The following is a 15,465-nucleotide window of genomic DNA, read 5'->3' on the forward strand; positions in this document are numbered from 1 at the left end:
GGGCCGAGTGTCTGTGGGTTTTAGTTTTTTCCTTTCAATTAAGACCTAGACAACCAGATGAGGGGAGTTCCTCACTAGTTAGTGACCTTAATTCATCAATAAAGTACAAGGGTGGAGCAAAAACCCACAGACACTCGGCCTTCCGTGGAATGAGTTTGACACGTGCCTTAAAGGGTTTGTAGGGGTTTTGTATTCAAAGGGGCAATTTTGGGGATGATTCATTCCACTCCCACAAATTACTTTTAACCAATAAACCAGAAACCAACAGACAGATGCCTGCATCATCTGTCCATCCTTTCCTCTTCTCCAAGCATGAGATAGGCCATGTGACCCAGTCACTGACAGTTGCCATGGTGAATTGTGCTGGGGAAAAAAAACAGAAACAGCAGCTTCAAAAAGAAAACAAGTGAATGAAGAAAACTCCAAACTGAGACTTCTAATCAAAGACTTGAGAGCGCACCACATGTCTGATTTTTTTGCTTTTTTCAAGCCTCAAACCCCAGAAAAACTACATTTAAAAAACATCAACGTGAAAAGGAGTTATATGGGTTAGAACAACACCTGGGTAAACAAACACTTCAGGTCCTGTTTAACCCTCTAATGGCTGGTTTCATTGACTCCAGCTTGACTGTAGCATACCACCACCCATTCACAGAAGATCCTGTTTGTCCAGTTGAACTAACTGAAGGACATGAAGCAGAACAGGGTGTGTTTCTGTTTCCACTGGAAGAAAGATGCAAAAGCATTGTAAATAGGCCCACCACAACAGAACAAAAAATGGGGTGTAGGCTACAGCAGTAAATTATACTACTTTGGTAGCTTTTCAGAATTATATCTCTGAGGGAGGTTCTAAAAAAAACAAGAACGAGGTGGACAGAGGAGGACAGAGAAGGAGGACAGAGGAGGACAGAAGAGGAAAGAGGAGGACAGAGGAGGAGGACAGAGGAGCGGGAGGACAGAGGAGGACAGAGGAGAGGAGGACAGAGGAGGACAGAGGAGGAGGACAGAGGAGGACAGAGGAGTGGGAGGAAGAGGACAGAGGAGGACAGAGGAGTGGGAGGAGGAGAACAGAGGAGTGGGAGGAGGAGGACAGAGGAGGAGGACAGAGGAGAAGGAGGAGGAGGACAGGGAGCGGGAGGAGGAGGACAGAGGAGTGGGAGAAGGAGGACAGAGGAGGACAGAAGAGTGGGAGGAGGAGAACAGAGGAGTGGGAGGAGGAGGACAGAGGAGGAGGACAGAGGAGCGGGAGGAGGAGGACAGAGGAGCGGGAGGAGGAGGACAGAGGAGTGGGAGGAGGAGGACAGAAGAGCGGGAGGAGGAGGACAGAGGAGGTGGAGGAGGAGGACAGAGGAGGAGGACAGAGGAGCGGGAGGAGGATGTCTAAAGTGAGTCAGCTATCACACTCCGATGTGAGAGTTACAGTTTGGTGTAAACTCAGTGATGCTAAGAGAGCCCATAGAGTTGCACTGTGGCCCATAGGCTATCAAATTAGTAATAGGCTCCACTCCAGAATACACATAATGCTGCCTTGCCATTATACTGTAGGTCTACATGACTGTGTAATACTGTGCATATCAGTCAAGCGTAGGGGCATCATGCACCCCAAAAACCTGAGGGGGCACAAAGTACGTGAGGATGGCTGGTGGGTTGTCCAGAGGGGGGCTAGGTCTCCCGACCATAAATTGGAGAATTTTGCATTTTTCAAACTCCTGAAACAGCTTTTTCCTGCAACCTAGAGACATAATCATTATGCTTAATTCTATGTAAAAAAAATATGTATATTTTTCTGCATTTCTAAGCATACCTCTTGAGCTGTATGTATCCTCCTGGTTATATTTTTTTAAGAAACAAAATATGTTTCTCTGCATCTCTGCTCAAATTTGGGTAAATGATTAAAAGGAATGTGAGTCTTATTCAGTACATTTAGTTATTGCTTGCTTTTCTCAAGTCTAACAACCTTGCCAGCAGTCATGCCAGCTAAGATAGTTAGACAAGTTAGCTACTCTAACTTGATTGACAGCCTGAAATGGCTTCTAGTTCTGATGTTGGGAGATTGCGAACCTATCTGTGGTAACTTCATAAAATTGCTAGGTGGCTAGTAGTACTACAGGAAAAAAACTCAAATACATTTTTTTAAAGGACAAATCTGAGGGGGGCACGTGCCCCTGTGCCCCGTATGTGCATGATGCCTCTGGCTGGAGTTCCCCGCCAAAGTGAAGAAGATGGCTTTTCTATTTCTTTAAGCCCCACTTTCACCACCACATGCTGTGCAGTTAATTCTAACAGTTGAAATTAACTGTATTCGTTGGAGACATAAAACAATGGTACTGTGCGCTTGTTCTCACTTATTTAATTGCGTTTACAATGCGCCATATTCAAGTCAGGCTACATAATGAACTTCAGTGAAAAGAAAATAACAAAAATTGCGTAGCGGCGTCGGTGCGCACAAATCAACGCTGTGCTTCTGCGCTGCGGCAGTTGCCAGGGGATATGGAAGGAGAGGGGTTATGATTGGCTGAAGTGGTTTTGTTGCCTTGGCGACGGTGAGGGGTTTGGTTGCGTTACGTGTATGGAGGAAGTAGCTGCCGATGTGATCTCCGACACCGTGTGAGAGACTGAGACAGACACCTGAACACACGATTCCAGCCATACTGCTATTTTACAGGCACCGCGTGCATGAATGTAAGTAGTTGAAAATGAGTCTTTATTTCATTTTATGTTATGAGATATTACAGAATGCTTTGTGTTTTTCTTGGCCGGTGAAAGGCAGCGCGAAGTAAATGGGAGCAGTGACTGATGGCTCGAGCAGCCAGCATGGCAGTTCTATAGCGGACAACATGTACTTCCCCCATTTGTTCTCCGAACTCTAGCTTTGCGTTATGGTATGGTAAGCTTATAAACAATGTTATATTGAAACGTTTCAATTATTTAGTGTTTGTGTTATTTTATTTTTTGCTTAACTGAGTTTCTCAAGTCCACGATATATACTAGACTAGAGCTACCTTGTGCTAAGAAGTTGTCTTTGGCGTCTTGTCTTCCATGTGGCATTAGCTATCGAGCTAACTGTAGCAAACTTCTTTTGTGACCGAGCAGTAGCCAACGAGATACAATTGACCGTCCAATGTTTTTATTATAATTTGAGCATGCATGAAACACTGTTACAGACTTAGATATCAATTGCAACAATGTGTAACGACGGTGGATATTTTGTATCCAGCTTGGATGGCTTCGCTACTTTCCCAACAGTTTTAATGGGTCAAATCAAATGACTCGTTTGCGCATGCAGTCATACGATGAAAATGTGTCGTTGTAGATTCTTGACTGTTATGTTTACTCCGTCATGACACGAGTCTGCCTGCGAGTTCGACGATTTCTGTCAGACACCACCTCGATAACTGACTGAACTTATTTCATATTAAGTAATGAGGGCGTGACATTTTTGTCTAATTTGGAGCATGGAACATTTTAAAGTAATCTGAAATAGTATTTTAAACAAGTCGGTGAGTTGTTAATGCAAGGACGCTTTTTCATTTGAGGATAAAATGTAGGGCAACTTTGTTGGGCGACAGTAGCAAGGGGAGGGGGGAATGGTTTCCATGTTTGTGACTTTGTAGCCAGTTTTCCGTGTTGTCGGTCTATCAAACAGCGATAACCTCATTTTATTGTGTGAAAATTGTCAGTGAAATATTTTACTGTTATTGATTCCTCGTTGAGGGAAATTGCCAGTGACACGTGTTCCAGGGGTTATCGAAGAGCTGATCAAGCGAAAGGTAGCTTGCTAACCTTTAATTTATTCCGCTAAACCTCCTCTAATGTCCCATGAGTTGGCCTGCACTCAATGCAATATATATCTGGATGGACATTGAGTCAAATCCTCAATCACTCACATGCACAGATTGTCCCGGAGTTGCAATTTTGTCAGTTGAAATGGAGTGTGGTCTTTGACATAATGCATAATGGGACAGCGACACAGATATTTACATTACATTTTAGTCATTTAGCAGACGCTCTTATCCAGAGCGACTTACAGTTAGTGAATACATATTTTTTTATACTGGCCCCCCGTGGGAATCAAACCCACAACCCTGGCGTTGCAAACGCCATGCTCTATCAACTGAGCTACATCCCTGCCGGCCATTCCCTCCCCTACCCTGGACGACGCTGGGCCAATTGTGCGCCGCCCATGAGTCTCCCGGTCGCGGCCGGCTGCGACAGAGCCTGGATTCGAACCAGGATCTCTAGTGACACAGTTAGCACTGCGATGCAGTGCCTTAGACCACTGCGCCACTCAGGAGACGATTGACAGCTCACTGATGATGGAAGAAGTCCCCACAGCAACTCTGAAGACCCTCGTCACATATTGGAGCATATCAGCACGTCACTAGACATGCAATGGGTTTAGTGTCAAATTGCCTTTCGAGTAGCTACAGGTAACTGGCAAAATAAAGGAAACACCAACATAGTGTCTTAAAGGAAATATTTGGACTGTTGCTGTTTTTGTGCATCTCTGAGCAATGTTCTATCGATTCCTGGGGCCATTTCATGTTTTCATGTGTATGTGAGCAATTGCTGTTCAAGCAAGCATAAATTCGGCCGGTATGACTAAGCATTGCGATAAAGCCGCTCTCATTACACTTGAAGTTAATCGGAATGTGACTTCTAAATAGCAAAAACATTAATCATACATGTCAGTAATACTGTAATATCTTATGTTTCACCGAGTCGTGGCTGAACGACGACATGGACAACATACAGCTAGCGGGCTATACGCTACATCGGCAGGATAGAACGGCTGACTCCGGTAAGACAAGGGGTGGCGGTCTGTGTATATTTGTAAACAACAGCTGGTGCACAAAATCAAATACTAAGGAAGTCTCGAGGTTTTGCTCGCCTGAGGTAGAGTATCTCATGATAAGCTGTAGACCACACTATTTACCAAGAGAGTTTTCATCTATATTTAACCCGGACGCTTATAAGAAATCTCGCTATGCCCTCCGACGAACCATCAAACAGGCAAAGAGTCAATACAGGACTAAGATTGAATCGTACTACACCGGCTCTGACGCTCGTCGGATGTGGCAGGGCTTGAAAACTATTACAGACTACATAGGGAAGCACAGCCGCGAGCTGCCCAGTGACACAAGACTTCCAGACGAGCTAAACCACTTCTATGCTCGCTTCGAGGCAAGCAACACTGAAGCATGCATGAGAGCACCAGCTGTTCCGGATGACTATGTGATCACGCTCTCCGTAGCCGATGTGAGTAAGACTTTTAAGCAGGTCACAAGGCCGCAGGGCCAGACTGATTACCAGGACGTGTACTCCGAGCATGTGCTGACCAACTGGCAAGTGTCTTCACTGACATTTTCAACATGTCCCTGACTGAGTCTGTAATACCAACATGTTTCAAGCAGACCACCATAGTGCCCGTGCCCAAGGACTCTAAGATAACCTGCCTAAATGACTACCGACCCGTAGCACTGACGTCTGTAGCCATGAAGTGCTTTGAAAGGCTGGTCATGGCTCACATCAACACCATTATCCCAGAAACCCTAGACCCACTCCAATTTGCATACCGCCCCAACAGATCCACAGATCTTCAATCTCTATTGCACTCCACACTGCCCTTTCCCACCTGGACAAGAGGAACACCTACGTGAGAATGCTATTCATTGACTACAGCTCAGCATTCAACACCATAGTGCCCTCAAAGCTCATCACTAAGCTAAGGATCCTGGGACTAAACACCTCCCTCTGCAACTGGATCCTGGACTTCCTGACGGGCCGCCCCCAGGTGGTAAGGGTAGGTAACAACACATCTTCCACACTGATCCTCAACACGGGGGCCCTCAGGGGTGCGTGCTCAGTCCCCTCCTGTACTCCCTGTTCACCCATGACTGCATGGCCAGGCACGACTCCAACACCATCATTAAGTTTGCCGACGACACAACAGTGGTAGGCCTGATCACAGACAACGATGAGACAGCCTATAGGGAGGAGGTCAGAGACCTGGCCGTGTGGTGCCAGGATAACAACCTCTCCTCAACGTGACCAAGACAAAGGAGATGATTGTGGACTACAGGGAAAAAAAGAGGACTGAGCACGCCCCCATTCTCATCGACGGGGCTGTAGCGGAACAGGTTGAGAGCTTCACATCACCAACGAACTATCATGGTCCAAACACACCAAGACAGTCGTGAAGAGGAGACTGAAAAGATTTGGCATGGGTCCTCAGATCCTCAAAAAATTATACAGCTGCACCATCGAGAGCATTTTTTGGGGGTTTGTATCATTTGATTTACACAACATGCCTACCACTGTGAAGATGCAAAATATTTTCTCTTGTGAAACAAACAAGAAATAATAATATAATAATAATATGCCATTTAGCAGATGCTTTTATCCAAAGCGACTTACAGTCATGTGTGCATAAATTTTTACGTATGGGTGGTCCCGGGGATCAAACCCACTAGCCTGGCGTTACAAGCGCCATGCTCTACCAATTGAGCTACAGAGGACCACATAGCTACAGAACTTGAGCGTGCATAATTATTCACCCCCTCCCCCAATGTCAATACTTTGTAGAGCCACCCTTCGTAGCAATTACAGCTGCAAGTCTCTTGGGGTATGTCTCTATAAGCTTGGCACTTCTAGCCACTGGGATTTTTGCCCATTCTTCAAGGCAAAACTGTTCCAGCTCCTTCAAGTTGGATGGGTTCCACTGGTGTACAGCAATCTTTAAGTCATACCACATATTCTCAATTGGATTGAGGTCTGGGCTTTGACTAGGCCATTCCAAGACATTTAAATGTTTCCCCTTAAACCACTCCAGTGTTGCTTTAGCAGTATGCTTAGGGTCATTGTCCTGCTGGAAGGTGCACCTCCGTCCCAGTCTCAAATCTCTGGAAGACTGAAACAGGTTTCCCTCAAGAATTTCCATGTATTTAGCGCCATTCATCATTCCTTCAATTCTGACAGTTTCCCAGTCCCTGCCAATGAAAAACATCCCCACAGCATGATGCTGCCACCACCATGCTTCACTGTGGGGATGGTGTTCTTGGGGTGAGAGGTGTTATGGTGTCCATATGTTTGGGGAGTCTCCCACATGCCTTTTGGCGAACACCAAACGTGTTTGCTTATTTTTTTTCTTTAAGCAATGGCTTTTTTCTGCCCACTCTTCTGTAAAGGCTTAAAGTGGTCCTATGGACAGATACTCCAATCTCCGTTGTGGAGCTTTGCAGCTCCTTCAGGGTTATCTTTGGTGTCTTTGTTGCCTCTCTGATTAATGCCCTCCTTGCCTGGTCCGTGAGTTTTGGTGGGCGACCCTCTCTTGGCAGGTTTGTTGTGGTGCCATATTCTTTCCATTTTTTAATAATGGATTTAATGGTGCTCCGTGGGATGTTCAAAGTTTCTGATATTCTTTTATAACCCAACCATGATCTGTACTAATCCACAACTTTGTCCCTGACCTTTTTGGAGAGCTCCTTGGTCTTCATGGTGCTGCTTGCTTGGTGCTGCCCCTTGCTTAGTGGTGTTGCAGACTCTGGGGCCTTTCAGAACAGGTGTGTGTATATATACTGAGATCATGTGACCGATCATGTGACACTTAGATTGCACACTGGTGGACTTTATTTAACTAATTATGTGACTTCTGAAGGTAATTGGTTGCACCAGATCTTATTTAGGGGCTTCATAGCAAAGGGGTGAATACATATGCACGCACCACTTTTCCGTTATTTATTTTTTATAATTGTTTGAAACAAGTTATTTTTTCCATGTTTTTTTTTTTTTTTTTGTCATTTAGCAGACGCTCTTATCCAGAGCGACTTACAGGAGCAATTAGGGTTAAGTGCCTTGCTCAAGGGCACATCGACAGATTTTTCACCTAGTCGGCTCGGGGATTAGAACCAGCGACCTTTCGGTTACTGGCACAACGCTCTTACCCACTAAGCTACCTGCCGCCCAATTTCACTTCACAAATTTGGACTATATTGTGTATGTCCATTACATGGAATCCAAATAAAAATCCATTTAAATTATAGGTTGTAATGCAACAAAATAGGAAAAACTCCAAGAGGGATGAATACTTTTGCAAGGCACTGTATGCTTCAGAATGAGGTTCTATTCTCATAACACCCCCTTTACCCTACTTGGCCTTCTCATTATCGAAACAGCTTAAGACATAAAAAAAAAAAAAAATTAATAATGATTTCATTTGAAATATTTTTTATTTTCAGTTATGTTTAACTCAGGCCTTTTCATTACGGGAGCAATGATACAAAATATTATAAATAATAAATAGTTAATTTTTAAAAAATAAGTTCAGTCAATTTTGGGACTTCGAAAACTGTTACGGCAATGAACATTTTGTGAAAATGTTTGTAAAATGCATACTATCTGTTCACAAAACATAGTAATAGATAAGTACATATCCTAATCTCAGAGATTCAAGAGGACATTTTGTGATTTTTTGGGGGGGGGACAGTTTCGTGAGAATGACTGCTACACTAATAAATCCATGACGTAATGGATTATCACAAGATTGTCTGACTGTTGGCGGCCAATTCATAATTTTTCTCCAGAGGTATGGCGGTTGGTGTGATAACATACAGTAATATGATCACACAGACACGAGAGGGGATACTGTGTCCCTTTTTTCCTCTTACAGAAGTTACAAATTCAGGATTTCAGTGTAAAAAAATATCCTATGTAAATGATTTGGATTGAAACGTGTTGCCTACTGTAGTTGTCTTGTTATGCAGGCGTGTGTGTGTGACATGAGGGTGGAGAGGGGCAGTGTTCCTGTTTTGCCAAACAGATGCTGTTTGCTGACAATTGTACCACAGATAAACAGTTAAACAAAGCAGGCCTGAGACAAAAGTAGAGGAACAGAAGTGATCAACCTGTCGTTAGATTACTGCCAGGAATTCAGGCCCATAGTGTGTTTGTGTGTGAGCACACTGTACATGATTGGTTTTCTTGGAACCATCTGCTGTTATTATTTTTTCTACCCTGTGTGTTTGCAAGCACGTTTTTTTCTATACCATAGTGTGCACAAGTATAAATGCTTGTAGAGGAGGGCTGCAGTCAGAAGGCTAAGTGTTTTAGCTGCCTGAAATTCTCTCTTTCATGGCATTCATGACTATAAATATGCCCTGCCTATAACCCTAGTAATGCTGCTGCTAACCCTGCTATGGAATGGCTATCTCTCAGTGCAGCGCAGGCACGAGGTGAAAAGATTGTCACAAGTGTGTGTGCGCGCGTGTAAGGGTGTGTGTGGTCGGTCATCTTGGCTGCTCCACATAATAAGGTTATTTAAATTGCCATCATTAGATTCTAGAATCTAAATTCTGTGTGTTCACACACACACACTAACTAACCATATTCAACAGAGTGAAATGAGCCATGCCATTTAATCAAGAAGTGCAATAGAAAGAGCCAGCTTCTTCAATCTTGGTGAATATTCTGTCCTTGTCCTCTGGGACATGTTAAAGTGTACCAGACTGACTGACATTATCCATCTCACTCTGTAGACAAGGGTATGGAACACTAATGGTTCTGAAACATGTAGGAGGCAATAGGTGCTTTGTAACACTTAATACATTCGTCATGCCTTGCCTATAGGCGATAGTTCTATCATAAACATGTATGTTTCACAAGGTAATATGCTAGTTATTCCACTTTCCAAGAAGTAAATGCTGTTAGATTGCATGTTCTTCACATGTATTAGTGTTATGAAGGACTTATAAGGCCTGCATGTGTGTTATTTTAAGGCCCTACCAGTCTGTGAATACAAAGCATTCCCTATTACGTTAACAACAATGCCATGTTATCACAGTGTGATGGACTTTGACCCAGAATGATGAAAGGTTAGCCTATACCTCTTCAGAACTATAGTAGTGGTGTGCTAGGGGATTCTCTCTTAACTGGGGCTGTCTAATGGAGGCCATTAGGATTAGCAGCAGTCCTTAAGAAAGAAGTTGACATGTCTGGAAGTCTTATGGAGAGGAGACGGGAATGGTCAACTAACCTCTCTCACTCCTATTCTTCTATTGACTCCAGTGTGCTAAGGTGCTGCACTCAACACCCTTTATACCCAATTAACACTCAAGGTGCAAAGACAACTGGTGGTCCAACGATAACGATGTGTGTAGCGACTAGGCCTATCTGGAGTAGCGTGTGGGGTTTGAGATGGCTTTACAATTAGAAAACACTACTTGCCTGCAGGAACAAAAACTGCAGAGTTTGGTGCAGTTCATGTAGCTAACCAGTCTGATCATGAGCCAGTCTAGAAAAGGTCAGAGTGATTTAACAACGACCTTCAAACATTGGGTCCTCTATGGTGTATTATTTGATTTAACCTTGTAGCCAGGGAGTCATGCTGAGACCATCAATAAACAATTACTCTATATCTATATACACATCAATTACACAATAAATGAAAAGCAAACACAAAAGCAAAACAATAATATGAAACAAACACATTCTTCAGTATAAATAACAGTGGAAGAAAGATCACTAAGACACACAATCACATTAAGTCATAGATGACTGGTTTTGATGGACAGACACGGTAGCAAGATGTTCACCACTCTTTGAAGTCTGTTTACTGTTTCTCAGGCCGTCTAGACTTGACAGTTCATGCAGCTTTAGTATTCTGATCATAGAGTTCTGATCATGGAATTCCCAACATGTCATGCATCTACACCTACGGATTCCCTTTTCCCGGGCTATATTGAAATGCCAATATGCATTCTACAAACGGTGGAATAGGCCAGTCTGCAAGCTAGCAAGCAATGCTAAAGGGATTGCAAACGGGTTAGCGTAACTCTTGTTTTTCTAAATATTTGCTAGCTGGTTAGCATTTATGAGGCCAGCAAACACGTTCCTCACATGCTAGGAACGTATTTCCTCCAACATTATAATGAAAAGGTGCCTCTCGGAGACTTGTGGGAGGAGTGCTGATGATGTCACCCACTGCGCCTTCGGTAGCCTGATTGCGTCCAGACTGAGGAGAAATCTGCACACAATGCATCCCTGACCACCTCCTGATGTGTTAAGCCAGATCTGAACACAATCAGACCACAAAGCGACTTTTGTGCGTCTAGACCCGTCTTTTCAATGTGATCTTCGTATTTTGATAGCAGAAGTCGCATCTAAGTGTCAAGTGTAGACAAGACCTCAGTGTTGCATGAAAAAATGAAACAATTCAGTCCTGTATTCAACTCAGGTTGTATAATTTAAAGGTGCAATATGCAGAATTCGCGCCGCCATTTCCTGGTTGCAAAAATCCAAATAGTTAGCCTAATTTCAGTTTGTGACAAAATAAGTGTAGAGAATCGTTGTTACCATCTAACCCGCTGTGAAGTATATTTTAAATAACCAAAAATATTGTATTTTCAGCTTTTTGAAGCTGGTGTACAAAACCGAAAGTAAAAGACGCAAAAACAAAACTAAGAACAGGAAGCATAGAAACAGCGCACATGGAACAGATCTAACGCTTCTTAGACTTGCTTTCAATGAATGACAGATCTACTGCGTAACTCACATTTCTATGTGAATTTGGTCGGTTCGCCCAGAAAGTTCCATATTGCAGCTTTAAAGGAAGTGAAAGAGGAGCAGAAAAACTATGTCTGTCTCAGTTCTTTATTTTAGTCTCCCTGATTCATGTCAGGACCATCACACCTTCTTGTCCTCTCTCTGAACAGTCCCTCTTCTCCTGCTCCGTCTCTGGTGGCTTCTGGTTTATCCCACTGAACCAGCCAACTTGGCTGTTGCCACTGCCTCCTATCAACCCATCAAGGCTCTTGTCTGTCTGCTGATATGATCTGGCCTTTGTTTGGAGGTTACTGCTTTTAATGACTGCAGCTGCTCGCATTTTCAATCTCCTGACACACACCCACCGCTCAGAGCAACAGTTGTTATGTACCTTCTGAAAGCTTAGGTCTCTGATCCTGTCTGTTTAAGACTAGTGTGACTTTACTAGTGATGGGGGGAAAAATGGATACGGTTACATACCGGGATATTGTACCGTATCATTTTGACAATATTACAATATTTTTGCGCTAGTTGGCTGTACCTGCACCAAAACTCCAGTATTTTTCCTTCATAGCTTGTTCTCCATCTTCTTTTTAAATAGGAAGCCAATTTGTTTTCAGCACTTATTTCCATGACTGATCAAACCACTCTATTGTCCCTCTGCAGCAGACATATGGTGAGAAATATGTTTGGAACAATAAAATTGCTGTATCGAATTGCAGTACATATAGAATTGTGAGAATCGCAGTACATATCATATCGGTACCTAAGTATCTAGACAATATCATATCGTGAGTTCTCTGGCAATTCCAAGCCCTAGACTTAACTGAGTGTTAAGGCTTTAGGGAACGTGTTAATTGGGCATGTTTTGGGATCTGCATGTGTTTGGCCGTGCAGAGTTCAGTGTACATGGACCGTCATTGTTCTGCGAGTTTAGAACTGCGTCACGTTTTGAGGCTGTAGACATCTCTGAATTTGACACAGCCACTTTGCATTTAGTCCCTCAGAAACCTCCCTCCGATTTCGGAGAGTGAGGCGGTCTGAGACCGTTGTAAGGGTCACTCTTTGTTTAATAAACAGGCTGGGTTTAATAGAGATGCAGGACATAGAGCAGCTTGGCTGACACAGATCAGCATTTTGGGGAGGTGAGGGTGCTCAGCTGTTTCATTGTCAGCTGCAGAGAAACAGCCTATCCACTAGGGTGGTGCTGCTGTGGTTTTAAAGGCTTCTGTGTAGTACAGTAACACAGAATTCATAATGGTGTAGGCCTATGTTTAAAGAATGCACAATGACTCACATTGGTGTCAAATTATTACATTGCAATCAATGTCAAGAAAAAAGCTGAGAGGAGAGCGTTATTAGATTATGAAATAATTATTATGTTACGTCATTGATTTTGAATTGACAAGTATTCACAAGCTTTGCTGGCATTCTCCACACAAATATATTTCTGGAATGAGCGCAAGCATTTTAATTTGTTTAGAAAGTTGCCTTGTACTGGTCTTTAAGACATGATTCTGCAGCATGTGAGTTCTGCCACGTAGCTCTGTGTTAGCTGGTGCAATGTTTGCACACCGACTGACTGAACTCAAAACCACATGACCCCTACGAGATAGAGTATCAGTGTTCAGCGATGGCTGAGTTGTACTTTGGAAGGCCTTCACATCGTTTACCCAGAGCATACTTGCCAGCTGGTCAGCGCAGCTTCACTGACATTTTCAACCTCTCCCTGACCCAGTCCGTAATACCTACATGTTTCAAGCTGACCACCATAGTCCCTGTGCCCAAGAACACCAAGGTAACCTGTCTAACTGATTATCGCCCCGTAACACTCACATCTGTAGCCATGAAATGCTTTGAAATGCTGGTCATGGCTCACATCATCCCAGACACCCTGGACCCACACCAATTCGCATACTGCCGCAACAGATCCACAGATTACGTAATCTCTATTGCACTCCACACTGCCCTTTCCCACCTGGACAAAAGGAACACCTACGTGAGAATGCTGTTCATTGACTACAGCTCAGCGTTAAACACCATAGTGCCCTCAAAGCTCATTACTAAGTTAAGGACTCTGGGACTGAACACCTCCCTCTGCAACTGGCTCCTGGACTTCCTGACGGGCCGCCCCCAGGTGGTGAGGATAGGCAACAACACATCTGCCACGCTGGATGTGATTTTTACATGTAGAATCACATGAAAAAGTCAGCAGTCAGACATCAGCAGCGCGCTGAACGATCGGTAGACAAACGGAGATCCACATTCCAGTGCAACCCTTTAGTTTAGCCTACTTCTTTATATATATATATATAATATATATACACACACATACATAGCTACCAGTCAAAAGTTTGGACACACCTACTCATTCAAGGGTTTTTCTTTAATTTTTTACTATTTTTTACATTGTAGAATAATAGTGAAGACATCAACGCTATTAAATAACACATATGGAATCATGTAGTAAACAAATCAAAATATATTTTATATTTGAGATTCTTCAAATAGCCACCCTTTGCCTTGATGACAGCTTTGCACACTCTTGGCATTCTCTCAACCAGCTTCATGAGGTAGTCACCTGGAATGCATTTCAATTAACAGGTGTGGCTTTCTTACATTTACATTTGAGTCATTTAGCAGACACTCTTATCCAGAGCGACTTAAAATTAGTGAGTGCATACATTTAAAGGTTCATTTGTGGAATTTATTTCCTTCTTAATGCGTTTGAGCCAATCAGTTGAGTTGTGACAAGGTAGGGGGGTACACAGAAGATAGCCCTATTTGATAAAATACCAAGTCCATATTATGGCAAGAACAGCTCAAATAAGCAAAGAGAAATGACAGTCCATCATTACTTTAAAACATGAAGGTCAGTCAATATGGAACATTTCAAGAACTTTGAAAGTTTCTTCAAGTGCAGTCACAAAAACCATCAAGTGCTATGATGAAACTGGCTCTCATGAGGACCACCACAGGAATGGAAGACCCGGAGTCAACTCTGCTGCAGAGGATAAGTTAATTAGTTACCAGCCTCAGAAATTGCAGCCCAAATAAATACTTCACAGAGTTCAAGTAACAGACACATCTCAACATCAACTGTTTGCTGCAAAGAAACCACTACTAAAGGACACCAATAATAATAAGAGACCTGCTTGGCCCAAGAAACACGAGCAATGGACATTAGACCGGTGGAAATGTGTCCTTTGGTCTGGAGTCCAAATTTGAGATTTTTGGTTCCAACCGCCGTGTCTTTGTGAGACGCAGTGTGGGTGAACGGATGATCTCCGCATGTGTAGTTCCCACCGTAAAGCATGGAGGCAAAGGTGTTATGGTGTGGGGGTACAGCATTGAAGGTCCCCAAGAACACAGTGGCCTCCATCATTCTTAAATGGGAGAAGTTTGTAACCACCAAGACTCTTCCTAGAGCTGGTGGCCTGGCTAAACTGGGCAATCGGGGGAGAAGGGCCTTGGTCAGGGAGGTGACCAAGAACCCGATGGTCACTCTGACAGAGCTCCAGAATTCCTCTGTAGGGATGGGAGAACCCTCCAGAAGGACAGCCATCTCTGCAGCACTCCACCAATCAGGCCTTTATGGTAGAGTGGCCAGACGGAAGCCACTCCTCAGTAAAAGGCACATGACAGCCCACTTGGAGTTTGCCAGAAGGCACCTAAAGGACTCAGACCATGAGAAACAAGATTCTCTGGTCTGATGAAACCAAGATTGAACTCTTGGCCTGAATGCCAAGCGTCACGTCTGGAGGAATCCTGGCACCATCCCTATGGTGAAGCACGGTGGTGGCATTCTGCAGTGATACGCCATCCCATCTGGTTACGCCATCCTGTGTGTGTGTGTGTGTGTGTGTGTGTGTGTGTGTATACATATACACACACTCACACACCGTCAGGTCCATAAGTATTTGGACA

General features: G+C 43.6%; 1 protein-coding gene across 6 annotated transcripts in view; it reads left to right on the top strand.

Annotated features, from left to right (window-relative positions):
* The first annotated feature begins 2,516 nt into the window (after positions 1–2,516).
* The window catches only part of LOC121578154 (forkhead box protein N2-like), a 50,386-nt gene continuing 37,437 nt past the window's right edge, over positions 2,517–15,465 (top strand). The window contains exons 1-2 of one of the 6 annotated variants that reach the window (XM_041892309.2): positions 2,522–2,682; positions 2,767–2,887. The gene's annotated coding sequence lies outside the window, so the exon portion shown is untranslated. Of the gene's footprint in view, positions 2,888–15,465 lie in introns of all 6 variants that reach the window. The other 5 variants (XM_041892340.2, XM_041892333.2, XM_045223237.1 and 2 more) reach the window with 5 other exon arrangements.

The sequence above is a fragment of the Coregonus clupeaformis genome, chromosome 1, assembly GCF_020615455.1.
Source record: "Coregonus clupeaformis isolate EN_2021a chromosome 1, ASM2061545v1, whole genome shotgun sequence".
Classification (NCBI taxonomy): Eukaryota; Metazoa; Chordata; class Actinopteri; order Salmoniformes; family Salmonidae; genus Coregonus; species Coregonus clupeaformis.